The sequence below is a fragment of the Apostichopus japonicus genome, chromosome 17 (assembly GCF_037975245.1).
Source record: "Apostichopus japonicus isolate 1M-3 chromosome 17, ASM3797524v1, whole genome shotgun sequence".
Lineage (NCBI taxonomy): Eukaryota > Metazoa > Echinodermata > Holothuroidea > Aspidochirotida > Stichopodidae > Apostichopus > Apostichopus japonicus.
The window spans coordinates 17172955-17187089 of record NC_092577.1 but is presented as its reverse complement, the minus strand read 5'-3'; the positions used below and the strand labels follow the sequence as shown (position 1 = coordinate 17187089).

Below are 14135 nucleotides of genomic sequence, written 5' to 3'. Positions count from 1 at the left end.
AATGCCGTTCCAACACCGAACTAGTTCAGCCGACGTCGATCCAACGAATCGTTTATGATTAGTCTATTTTGAATTGTTGTTTTAACGTCGTTTAATATGGCGTCTCTTGTCGACACTTCATTCGACGTCGATCCAACCAACTATATCAATGATTAAGTCGGAGAGACATTTACCGTGCGACGTCGCCTGTCCGTAGTTGAACCGACGTCGATCCAACGAACCGTTTATGATTAGTATATTCTTTCCGGTCGTTTGAGCGTCGATGGGACGTTCTCAATGCGACGTCGCCTGTCCGTAGTTGAGCGGACGTGGATCCAACGAACCGTTTATGATTAACCTATTCTGACTGGTCGTTTGAGCGTCGGAGGGACGTTTTCAATGCGACGTCTCCTGTCCGTAGTTGAACCGACGTCGATCCAACGAACCGTTTATGATTAGTCTATTCTGACTGATCGTTTGAGCGTCGGATGGACGTTTTCAATGCGACGTCGCCTGTCCGTAGTTGAACCGACGTCGATACAACGAACCGTTTATGATTAGTCTATTCTGACTGGTCGTTTGAGCGTCGATGGGACGTTCTCAGTGCGACGTCGCCTGTCCGTAGTTGAGCGGACGTAGATCCACCGAACCGTTTATGATTAGTCTATTCTTTCTGGTCGTTTGAGCGTCGATGGGACGTTCTCAGTGCGACGTCGCCTGTCCGTAGTTGAGCGGACGTTGATCCAACGAACCGTTTATGACTAATCTTTTCTGACTGGTCGTTTGAGCGTCGGAAGGACGTTTTCAGTGCGACGTCGCCTGTCCGTAGATGAACGGACGTCGATCCAACGAACCGTTTATGATTAGTCTATTCTGTCTGGTCGTTTGAGCGTCGGTGGGACGTTTTCAGTGCGACGTCGCCAGTCCGTAGTTGAGCGGACGTAGATCTAACGAACCGTTCATGATGAGACTACTCTGACTGGTCGTTTGAGCGTCGGAGGGACGTTTTCAGTGCGACGTCGCCTGTCCGTAGTTGAGCGGACGTAGATCCAACGAACCGTTTATGATTAGTCTATTCTGACTGGTCGTTTGAGCGTCGGTGGGACATTCTCAGTGCGACGTCGCCAGTCCGTAGTTGAGCGGACGCAGATCCACCGAACCGTTTATGATTAGTCTATTCTTTCTGGTCGTTTGAGCGTCGATGGGACGTTCTCAGTGCGACGTCGCCTGTCCGTAGTTGAGCGGACGTTGATCCAACGAACCGTTTATGACTAATCTTTTCTGACTGGTCGTTTGAGCGTCGGAAGGACGTTTTCAGTGCGACGTCGCCTGTCCGTAGATGAACGGACGTCGATCCAACGAACCGTTTATGATTAGTCTATTCTGTCTGGTCGTTTGAGCGTCGGTGGGACGTTTTCAGTGCGACGTCGCCAGTCCGTAGTTGAGCGGACGTAGATCTAACGAACCGTTCATGATGAGACTACTCTGACTGGTCGTTTGAGCGTCGGAGGGACGTTTTCAGTGCGACGTCGCCTGTCCGTAGTTGAGCGGACGTAGATCCAACGAACCGTTTATGATTAGTCTATTCTGACTGGTCGTTTGAGCGTCGGTGGGACATTCTCAGTGCGACGTCGCCAGTCCGTAGTTGAGCGGACGCAGATCTAACCAACCGTTCATGATGAGACTACTCTGACTGGTCGTTTGAGCGTCGGAGGGACGTTTTCAGTGCGACGTCGCCTGTCCGTAGTTGAGCGGACGTAGATCCAACGAACCGTTTATGATTAGTCTATTCTGACTGGTCGTTTGAGCGTCGGTGGGACATTCTCAGTGCGACGTCGCCAGTCCGTAGTTGAGCGGACGCAGATCTAACCAACCGTTCATGATGAGACTACTCTGACTGGTCGTTTGAGCGTCGGAGGGACGTTTTCAGTGCGACGTCGCCTGTCCGTAGTTAAACCGACGTCGTTCCAACGAACCGTTTATGATTAGTCTATTCTGACTGGTCGTTTGAGCGTCGGAGGGACGTTCTCAGTGCGACGTCTCCTGTCCGTAGTTAAACCGACGTCGATCCAACGTACCGTTCATGATTAGTCTATTCTTACTGGTCGTTTGAGCGTCGGATGGACGTTCTCAGTGAGACGTCTCCTGTCCGCAGTTGAACCGACGTCGATCCAACGAACCGTTTATGATTAGTATATTCTGACTGGTCGTTTGAGAGTCGGAGGGACGTTTTCAGTGCGACGTCTCCTGTCCGTAGTTAAACCGACGTCGATCCAACGAACCGTTTATGATTAGTCTATTCTGGCTGGTCGTTTGAGCGTCGGAGGGACGTTCTCATTGCGACGTCGCCTGTACGTAGTTAAACCGACGTCGATCCAACGAACCGTTTATGATTAGTCTATTCTGACTGGTCGTTTGAGCGTCGGAGGGACGTTTTCAGTGCGACGTCTCCTGTCCGTAGTTAAACCGACGTCGATCCAACGAACCGTTTATGATTAGTCTATTCTGAATGGTCGTTTGAGCGTCGGAGGGACGTTCTCATTGCGACGTCGCCTGTACGTAGTTCATCCGACGTCGATCCAACGAACCTTTTATTATAGGTCTATTACACTAGGTCATTTCGGCGTCGGATGGACCATTGAAACGCGACGTATACTAAAGGGCTGTCATCCGACGTCGGAAAGACTACCTTTATATAACTACGATATTAACAAACGTCCATCCGCCGTCGTTAGGACGTCTAAAATTGAAAGGATTAATTTGTGACGTCAATCCGACGTCTGAACTACTACTTATGTTGGACACCGACGTTTAACCGACCATCTGGACCTAAACCCGACGTCGATCCGACGTCAAAATGTTTACTGGGTAGTTTCTTGAATGTTTCTGTGGGGGGGGGGGGTTGGGCGTTTTTTTGTCGCTGCAGGTCGGCGGGCGTATGTTGTTTTTTTGGCTCGCTTCACCTGGGTTTCGTTTTTCAGAATAGGATGGTTCGGTAGTGCCGTTTGGCCGTGACGTTTTGAATCCCGCATGGCGGATCACGTAAAAAGCACACTCTAAAATGGACTCTCTAAATGCCCTAAAAATATTTCCTCGAACAAAACAGGGGCCGTGCTTCTGGTTCTCAAACCACGTGGCTCTGTTTTCATGACAATGGCTGTAAATAGGGTTGAACATTCGTCGCTTAGCCGTTTAGCTTCAACACTTACTTGTAACACTGCTATTTCTGGGTCTTGATCTCTAGGATTGAAAAGTGATGTCTGAAGAGTTACCCAACACGTCGTTCGCCAACATCTCCAAAACATCTTGTCCCCGCGAACTCTGTTCTTTTGGTACCTGTAACCATCGTTTATGAGAACTGTTCCACCCCTTAATCCTGGTTGAAGGAATGCCATGTACTCGGAGAAACTGCAAACTGCAGAAACCATGGGCCTCTGATGACATCACCATCTATAAATGATGGAACATTATGGAACGCGAAAACGGTTACGTTATGTGATGATAAGAAATGGTTAGGTGATGACGGGAAATGGTTATATGAGGTGACAAGAAATGGTGAGAGAAGGTTCAGAAATGGTTACGTCTTGACGAAATATTTATAGGTGACAACGCACCGTCGTGTGATGACGAGAAATGATGATGTGACCATAAATTATCAGGTCATGACAACAAATGGTTAGGTGATGACGAAAAAAGCTACATTGACCTCAATCTGGCAAGCCACTAACTACCACGTGCTGATTTGTTGTACGCACATCGTTTCTCATCACACGACGGTTTGTTCTCACCTTTAAATTTCTTGTCACTTAATGTCACCCGTGTATGGCAAGTCAAATGACCCATACAGCCATAATTATTATGACATGTTTATCGGTCGAACAAACAAACTTTTAGGTAAAAAACTAAGATTTCAGACATTACATTTCAGACAATGACTATGTAAGCTGGCCGAAATTGCCCAAAAAATTGATTTCGTCAAAAAGACTTCACAGGAGCCCAAATCTGCAACTAACAGGTCAATATCTGCTTTCGTTTTGGAGACTCGATAGAAATACGCGTTCTTTATAAGTGCAAAATGTAGAACCCCCCCCCCTTTTTTTTTTACCACCCTCTGAAAAACCCATCGACGTTCCAATTTAAGGGGAGTAGAAGAGTCATCTGCCGCTGCTATTCACAAATTACGTGTAATTATCTGACCGGGAAAAGCTTTTCCTCTATATGATTTCTACTTTCTACATGGACGCTGGAATGGTAACTCTTCTCATTATGCTTGATTTGTCTGCAGCCTTTGATACCGTTCATTATGATACTCTTTTCGATACTCTGGGTAATCGTATAAATATCAAAGGCCTGGTGTTTCAGTGGTTTCAAAGTTATTTATGTAATAGGCGTCAAAAAGTTCTTGTAAATGGTACATTTTCTAAAGACTTCTTTTTGAAGCACGGTGTCCCCCAAGGAAGCTGTACTGGCCCCATACTTTTTATTACATACTTATCCCAGTTGTATCATGTTTTGCTTAAGCACCTTCCTTACTGTGAGGGTTATGCTGATGACAATCAATTTTATCTTGCTTTTAATGCTGGCAATGACACTGCCAGAGGTGAGGCAATTTCTGCAATGGAAAATTGTGTGGCTGATGCACGTCACTGGTTTTTAACGAATAATCTTAAACTAAATGATACAAAAACTGAATTGATTGTCATAGGTTCAAAGCAACAATTGGCTAAACTTCCTGATTTTTCTTTTCAAGTGGGGGCGGCAACAATTCATACAGTTGATAAGGTTCGTAATTTGGGTATTATTTTTGATAAAAGTCTTTCACTTCACTTACAAATGTGTGTAGAAAAGCAAATTTTAGTATTCATAAGCTTTGGCATATTCGTAGTTACTTGGATGATACCTCATGTAAATCACTTGTTCATGCATTTGTTACGTCACACATAGATTACTGCAATTCATTATACTGTAACTTACCTTCACATCTCATAGATAAACTTCAGAAAATCCAAAATGCTGCTGCCAGACTTGTAACGGGTACTTCCAGATATGATCATATAAAACCCGTCCTACATAACTTGCATTGGCTTCCAGTTAGAGAAAGAATATCTTATAAGATTTTATTACTCACTTTTAAATGTATTTACAATATTGCACCGCAGTACCTTTGTGATTTAATTTCTCTTTACACTCCCTCTAGACCGTTGCGTTCCTCGTCCGCTCTGCTTTTAACTGTTCCTAACATAAGAACTGCAAAATTTGGACAGAGATCTTTCAGCTATGCTTCGCCTGTTTTATGGAATTCACTCCCTGAGGTTTTAAGAAAAATTGAAAGTTTTACCCTTTTTAAATCCAAACTTAAGACTCATTTATACTGCAATGCTTATAATATCTGAATTCATTTTATGTATTATTATTTCGTAAATTGTTTTGTTGTTATATATTTGTTTTACTGTTTATCTTGTAATTATTTTCTTTTTTCCACTATTTTTATTAACTTAATTTAACTTGATTTGTTTGTTTTTTTATTTCTACTTATTATTGTTTTATTCTTCATCATGTAAAGCGCATTTGAATATATATATGTTATAGTATTTGCGCTATATAAGGAACCATAATAATAATAATAAATAATTTCCCCCGAAATAGATGTTTTGGTTTTGAAAAGTTTCAAATAGTACCTGTTTTGGAACCACCCTCCTATCATCTGAGGGTATCTGACGGGGTCTAATTTTTCATATGTGGTAGACAAGAGTCGTAGCTACATGCAGACAACTCATACGGTAGCCTTTACTGTCGGGAAGGGGGTTAAGTCTATACGATTTGAAGGCCGACCAAAACAATGTGTTTTTCAGCGGTAATGTTGTTATCATATAGGGCTATCAGCCGATTTTTCAAATTAGGAGCGTCACTATCGCAAATAGGGGTACCAGACCAGTGGTGGTTCAACCTTGTCGGTGCCATTCCTGCCCCTCCCCACCACAAGGGGGTAATCAGCCCCACACAACCAGAGGGACCTCATATGCCAAAATAGACCTCAGATTCCGAGTCAGAGCCTCAAGGTTATCAGAATAAGGGTGGTTCAACCTTGTCGGTGCTTTTCCTTCCCCCTCCCCCCACCCCCGGCGGAGTAATCAGCCCCACACACCCAGGGGAGACCTGATATGCATAAATAGATCTCAGATTTCTAATCAGAGCCCCAAGGAGTACAAGACTGGATGTCGTTCAGGCTTGTTTGGGCCATTCCTTCCCCCACCCCCAGGGGGTAATCGGTGCACCACACACAGGGGAAACTCGATATTCAAAAATGGACTTCACATTATGAATCAGAGCCTTGTTGAGTACTAGACCCTGGGTTTTCAACCTTGTCGGTGTCATTGATGCCCCAACCACCAGGGGAGTCCCAAGGAGTACCAGAACAGGTGTATTTCGTTAGTTTTTTGAGACACCCACTTGGGCCCTTGCCCCCTCCCTAGGTTTTTACCCCCCTCACGCCCCAACCCACTCCCAAAATAAACTTCAGATTCCTGATCAGCGTGTCGAGAACAACCTGAAAAGATACACATTGCCCGTCTTTGCGACAAAAAGTTTTGTCACCCAAAAAAACCGTAAAGGGGGTAGCCTAAACTCATTGCATTTTTTGGCAAAATTGGCCAAATGATTTCGTCAAAATGACGTCACAGGGGTTAATCGATGCCCAGGAGCCCAAATCTGCAACTCCCAGGTCCACATCTGCTTTTGTTTTGGAGATACGTGGTCCCATAGGACCCGATAGAAATACGTGTTCTTTGTAAGTGCAAAATTTGGAAAACCCCCTCTATTCAGCCCCCCTCTGTTGTCCTCTCTGAAACACCCATCGACATTAAAATTAGACGTGGAGTAGGAGACACCCACCCTCGTCTTTGTTATACACCAATTTCGTGTTATTATATGACCGGGAAGGCTCTTTGTCTATATGATTTCTATTTGCGCCTAAAATAGGTGTTTTTTTCTTGAAAAGTTCAAAAAGTACCTCTTTTTGGTACCCCTTCCTTTCCACTGAGGGTATGTGACAGGGCTGATTTTTTTTTATGTGGGAGTCGTAGCTAAGGGTGTGACCGTTGAAACGATTAACCGTTTAACCGGCCGCAAATGCACTATCCGTTTAGAAAATCACAAACCGTATAAACGGAAATTGTTTGAAAAAATTGCAAATACACTTTAAACATGACAATTATTTAAAAATATGCAAACAGGCTCTGTAGTAAAAATAAAAACGAGTAGGCTGGGGCATATTTGAAAGTCAGTTACAAAACTGAAAGTCACACACAAGTAGGGTTGGGCGATATTAGCTTTTTACCGTCACGATAAATAGTTCCAAAATTATCGCGATATTTCGATAATTTTCCCCTAACAGAATTAGCGTAAATGTCGAGATTTGTGTGGACGAAGAAACAGATATATATGGAGGGGACATTCAAAGAGAAGATCGGAAAATTCTTACGATATTTTTTACAAATATAGATGTTTAGATAAGTGCTTCCTCACAATCAACGAGCCACCCCAAAATTCGCTCCGCTTACGTAAAAGTTCTATATATATAACACGTGGAAAAACCCGATTTTGTAAACACATAATTCCCACTGACATTGGTCACAGTACATAAGTAGGTCATCGACATTCGAACTTGCCCAAGTTCATCGCACCATGGGAACGACACAACACATTGAGCATGATGTTACATTTTCCCGCCATCTGGACGCCGAGTGTCAATTTACTATGCAAATTTCAATGGTACAGTGCTGCGCGGTGAAACTTAACCTATTGCGACACATACAAATTTTGGGAAGCTGTTGTTGAAGTAACTTTTGTATCAAATGTAAAGTACTGTATGTGACACAAGAGAAAGAAAATGACTAAACAGTGACCACTTCGATGCGTATCAATACTATTTTATTAACCTCAACGTTCTTGTAAAGGGAAAAGGAAGGTAATGAAGATAGTCATGTTATTCGCCGGTCGGGTCTTAAATTGTTAAAACCATAAAGGTTGTTGTTGTTTACTTGACATGAGTTTTTACTCCAAAATGAGTATGACATGAGTTTTAATATAGTGTTTTAACTTTTTTGTAAGCAAGCCAAATTGCAAACTACATAAACATTTTATATTCTGATATTTGCTTATATGTTTATATTTACATGTATATTTACATGTATATATTTCACCTTCAAGCTGGCCAGCTCTAACCCTTATTTTGACTAATGGTACAATCCTGGTGCGTGACGTCGCTGAAATCGGAGGCTGCTCAAACCAGTTTCAACTTGATTTTGACAACCCATCGCACAACACGTGCGTGCGTATTTTGTTTTATAAACATGAATTTTAATGAGTAAGCAGCAGGAAAGGTGGGTAAGTTTGCTAAGTTAGGCTACTTTTTTCGAAAAATCATCGATCGGAAAACGGCGTTTAAACGTTTTACCGACCGGCGATCCGGTTAGCGAAATATCCGTTAGGTTGACACCCTTAGTCGTAGCAACGTGTAGACAACTCATACGGTAGCAACCTCTTAAAATGAATTTTGAACCTCCCAGGGACGCCCGTGGGGTGGGGACTGACGGAAAAAAATTGGTGTTAGGGGTCGCAGGTCCCGGTGGTCCACTTTTAGGTCCCGACCGTCCCTGGTCCTAATTAGGGGTCAGGAAAAAATTGGTCAGAAATCATGTTGGTCCAAAATAATTCGGGTCCCAAAAAACATTGGTCAGAAACAAATTTGGTCTAAAAACATGTTGGTAAAAAATTTTGCACAACAAAATATGGGTCCGAAAAAATTGGGTCCGAAAAATATTGGGTCACAAAAGAATGGGGTCCGAAAAAAATTGGGTCACAAAAAAATGGGTCCGAAAAAAATTGGGTCATAAAAAATTCGAGTCCACAAAAGGTGAGCGCCATCTATTTTACTTAACTACTTTTGTATGAGAATCATTTGTTACTACAACTACTTTTTGTGAATGGTCTTACCATCATTTTTACGGAGCCATTCTTTTGCATAACAAGATCGTATTATATTCAGGGTAAGCTTTCATTCGTGATTGTGTGTTAGGATTTAATTGCAGAGTGATGAAGAGTGTATTTGATTTCGAAATTGCTGTCACTTAAGTAACTTGCCTGTCACCGTAGATCTCCATTCACCACCGTGCTATCCTAACGCACGTGTGTTGTGGGGCCTAATGTGCGCTACATCGACCGTTATGTGTTTGCTAAGTTGTATACTATTAAGCCTTATACTTATCCCTTTCGTCATTATCATAATCAGTGATGGATGATCAAACTTTGTAATGTAACTCCCTTCGCCAAACGGTTTTGCCAACTCGTCCGTCATAGCGCCAAGAAATGATCTGATCGGTGGATCGTAGAGCCCTTCGCGAGACACATAGATGACAGAATCGGTGTCAAAATAAAGTAGTCTTTCGTCCAGGCGTTCCAGATAATGGTATAATTTTAAGCGTGCTTGGGCAGTAGTATAAGCAGCAATAAAAATATTTTTATTGCTACCCGTCTCGACGAAAGTTTCTTTATCCGTCCACGTCAATTCGATGATTTCTTCTGTGATCCTATTGATGGTCACCTCTTTAGAGGTATCTCCAACGAGTTTCATCAGAAGGGAAATATCGTTGCAAATTTCTTTCCTTGGTAAATTATCACGTTGGCCGAACTTTCCCCAAAACGAATTGAGCATCAGCTTTGCCAGACACCGACGTCCTTCGTTCTTCTCGACATGTTCGAGTCGAACGCCTTCTCTCGCAGCGTAAGCCTCGACATACTCTTTCCGTTTATCTTCTGTGTCACAGGAGGTTGGCCAACCATCGGCTTCTCGTTTCATCTTCAGGAAGGTATTGATGTAATCTGCAAATAGGCCACCTTCCTTCTTTTCAGTATTGTATTGAGCAAACTCATCAAAGTGCCATACCTCAAATATCTCTACAATACGGTAGTCCTTCTCCACCGCTTTTTCCAATTCCAGTGTCACCCAAGTCCCTTCCAAAGCTCTGTCATTGTCGTCATGTTGACACACTGATTGTTGTTTTTCATCGGAACACTTTCGACAAAGGGGAAAGAGTAACTTATTTCCGGTCCGATAAGGAAGCACTGGGTGATATAGTTTTTTTTGGAGGTACCACTCTGCAGTACATCAAACCGCGATGGGAAGTATGCCAAACTTATTGACGAACGGATAGAGCGAACACACGTCGATATATTTGATCTGTTCTCCCTCCTTGGCATCGTAACGTAATACTGTCGCATTGGTTCTACCACCGAAAAAGGCCCGTCGAGGGTGAAGTGCTTCTCGAAAAGTCAGGGTGTTGACGAATTCTTTCATGGTGGTATCGGTTTTCAAAAGCCGATCAAAGTCAGATTCACACATTTTGACGACATTCTTGAATTGTTTGCGCAAATGATTCATCTTGGTTGGTGTCTTGATGAAGGCATCCGCCATCGTAAATGATGATCCCGGCACTTGTTTTGTTCTATCCGGATAACATCGAGGACATCCATGACATCCACACACAGCCGTGAAATTCATAGACCGTATCGTTCTGGAACCCGTCGACTTTATACTCTGCGAACACCGTACCGTTGTCTTGCCAGCATTTCACAGTGGTTTTCCGTTACGTGCGTGTTGATTACGGACACCTGCCATGTGCCCTTGCCATGCCAACCATTGTGTGGCTTTCTTGGAGTGTGTGTCCATACGACGGTAACCAAGAGACGGCACGAGTGCGATGGTGTCTTCCTTTAAGAATTTACGCCGGAACACTTGTTGACAGGCTTGCGCGATCGTTATGGCATTGACAAAGGTATCCATTTGGTTCATGGCCAGGAAATCACGACGAAACCTGAGACAACCCTTTCTCGGTAGATTGACGTCATCGATACAATATTTCTGCATCTCTTCCGCCAGCCATGTTGAAGGTGCAGTGCTTTTGTGTATCATACCAAGCGTAGAACGATTTCTGTTTTTCAGCTGACATGACCTCTGGGTGATAGTAGTGAGCTGCTGGCCAAGGTCCCTCGTACGTTTCGTGAACACTCGTGTTGAAGAGGTAGGGGAAGTATCCTTTTGTTTCCTCCAAGCCGAATGTTTTAGAGAAACGACTTAAAGCCATGGGTATAAAGTTATAAGAATGTTTAAATTTGATGGTCTCTCTCTTCTCATTGCGTGACGTTCTAAGCAACGTGAATTCCATATAGGCAAATTTTGTACCCATGGTTACGAGTTAAGAAGGTGCCATACCACTCTTACTCATGTGATCAAGAATGAATTGCCCATCGTAACCTTTCAGGTTGTGGGCAATAAAGAGCGCATTGGGTTGCTGACATGCCCACTGACAAAATGCCTCTACACTATGGAATGTCCACTGTCGTTTAATTCCACATTCTTCACATGGGATGTCAATATCCTCCTCTGTCAAGCATTGTTCGCACACGACTTGCGCCACACACAAATTCGGCACGTGTTGTCCATCGGGTTCAATGCGTGACTCAAAATAAAAAAAGATCATCCTTTTTAGATTCTTCTGGTCGTCGTCCTCTTTGGTGCCATCCGCGCCATCGCTCAACAAAGGTTGCATGTAACAAAGGTGATCACACGGTTGCCTCTTTTGACACTTTGAACAATACCACATTCGCGCGTTTCACGAGGATTGTAGCTACGGAAACACGACCCGCAACGTTTGTACGACATGCAGGTACTGTTCTCCGGACAAGCACGCTTTCCGATTGGACAAACGAGATGATTACTCAAGCATGTTTGATTTTTGAAGGTATTGTGACACGACTCACAATACCATGTAAGACCATCTGTTTGACAATCGGCACCCTCTGTTTTGCATGCTAAACAACGCTTGGTACACGCATGTTTGTTACGATGCGTATAGGTTTTCAAACACTTGATGCAAAAGAATTTGCTATTCAGAAACCCTGCGACGCTGACGATCGTATCAAAATGTTGGTGATGATAATACAGGAAAAGCGGTTTACCTTGAACGTTTTGACCAGGGTACAAAATGTGATTCTTTTGTCCGGTCGTGATACGGTAGTCGGAATAAACGGTTTCAAACTGTGGTATCGTGTCTAAACCGCAAGACCCGATAGGAATCCCAGCTCGCAGATGCAATTGCTCGGCTAACTTGGTTTGCTTAGATCGACCCTTCTTAATATTTGACCAATCAGTTTTCTTTCCTTGTTGTTTGGTACTGTGAGACATAGCTGTAACGATTGCCCGCGCGAGACACATGTCGTTATTGCGAATCCTAACAATACTCTGCTTTTTTAGTCGCCATTCAGATAATGTAAGCGGCGCTGGTTGTCCCCCTTTGGTTTCTTTCACACGAATTAGGTTAACACGTAGTGTATCATGCAGTGTGAAGGCATCGTTTGATTGTAGAATGCGTTCCAAAATACTCAGGATACGATCAGCATCAATCTGGTCTCTGCGCATGAGCGGTACAAAGATAGTCTTGTGTAAATTAACATGATCGAATTCCATCCCGACGAGATCACCAGCTTGAAACTATCGATGATGTCGTAAAAGGCCGTTAAAATAGTACTCTGTTGTTGAACAAACGTTTCGACCGCTTTTTTCTTGAAGATCACGACAATTTCACTTGCCTCGGCATTGAAGCGACGGATGCGCCTGATATTCCTGCTCTGAATAAACCAGCAATCCTCGGCATACACTGTTTCTGCTTCACTGTTGTGTCTGTCAGCAGCCTCCACTTTTTGTGCCTGTGCTGAAGCACCACCAATCATGACAATATCTTCTATGGACGAGCCACTCTGCTGAGATTTTGACTGGCTGCTCGGTCTCCTCATGATTATGCGACACCATTGTGTTTTTTTCTGTCAAGGGGTGAGTAATGAGACAACAAAACAGACTTAGAGAAGGAAAACAAAGCAATCATGATATCACAGAACTTGAAAAATGTTGTATTGACAAAACTGATTCAACCTACACTCCATCTGTAACACACTTATATCCAACAAATGCACTGGTCAATGGTCACAAGTCGGAAATATTTGCTTCAACAACCACAGAGAAAACCTTAATTAAAGCTCAAGATGCTGTTGTTGGTGATTTACCACTTACTGTCAAAGAACAAATAAAGAAAAGTGTACCACAAGATGCCAGTAAAACATGTGGTCTTTTTTATGAACCAAGTGCAACTGGTAGTCAATATTGCAGTAGATGATGGAATTACCAATGGCTCAGGATGTGTAGTAAAGAAATTAAACTACTTACAACCAATCAACCCAATACCCAGCATTGTGTGGGTACAGTTTGACAAACCAAAGGTTGGCGAGCAAACTAGAGCACAATACCGATCATATTATAGACCGAGTATCTCTGCTGATTGGACACCAATGTTTGCAATTAAACGAACATTTTATACATGTAGAAAACACATTCCAGTAATTAGAAGGCAATTCCCATTGAGACCAGCTGCAGCTAAGACTATTCACAAGTCACAAGGTGATACAGTAGATAAATTGGTTGTACATATATCACGGCGAGCCGCCATGACAGCTAGGGGTGTGGCAAGCCACGCACCTACGAAGAACAAAAAAACACGCAACAAAGCCAAAACTACACTAAACACACTACAAACTATTGAAAGGCCAACGTATAAAACACAAAGTGTGTGGTCAACGAAAAGTGGAGAGCAGCCGAAAACACGTCCGCACTCCACGAAAGCAAACTGCCCAACAAAGTGGATGAACCTGATGATCAATATAACATTACAAACTTTGCAATTGTTCGTAATGATCAGATTGATATGTCACACATCTCAACACGACCACCACATGGCCAAGTACTGTATATCAATAATCAATATGATATTCTCAAAGTTGACAAATATTCATCATTCAAGTTTGAATGTATAACAGTGACAGTACCACTGGCGGATCCAATGGGGGGCCAAAGTGGGCCACGGCCCCCCCCCCAAAGGTGAGCCAAAAAGTGTTTCCGAACATCCGCTAAATCATATGATTGGAAATGAAAAAAATAGAGAGGAATAGCAGTGGTAGACTAGTCCAGTGGCGGCGGAACCGGGGGGCTTGGGGGGCTGTAGCCCCCAATGCAAAAGTTAAGGGGGCAAATGCATGATAAGCCCCCCCCC

The 14135-nt window shown here is 43.3% G+C and overlaps 1 long non-coding RNA gene across 2 annotated transcripts in view; it reads right to left on the bottom strand.

The window, feature by feature from the left end:
* Positions 1-5335: 5335 nt before the first annotated feature.
* LOC139954995 (uncharacterized) overlaps positions 5336-14135 on the bottom strand; it is a 341522-nt gene continuing 332722 nt past the window's right edge. For both annotated transcript variants that reach the window (XR_011788252.1, XR_011788253.1), the window contains exon 4: positions 5336-5350. This is a non-coding gene — a long non-coding RNA (uncharacterized lncRNA). The remainder of the gene's footprint in view (positions 5351-14135) is intronic.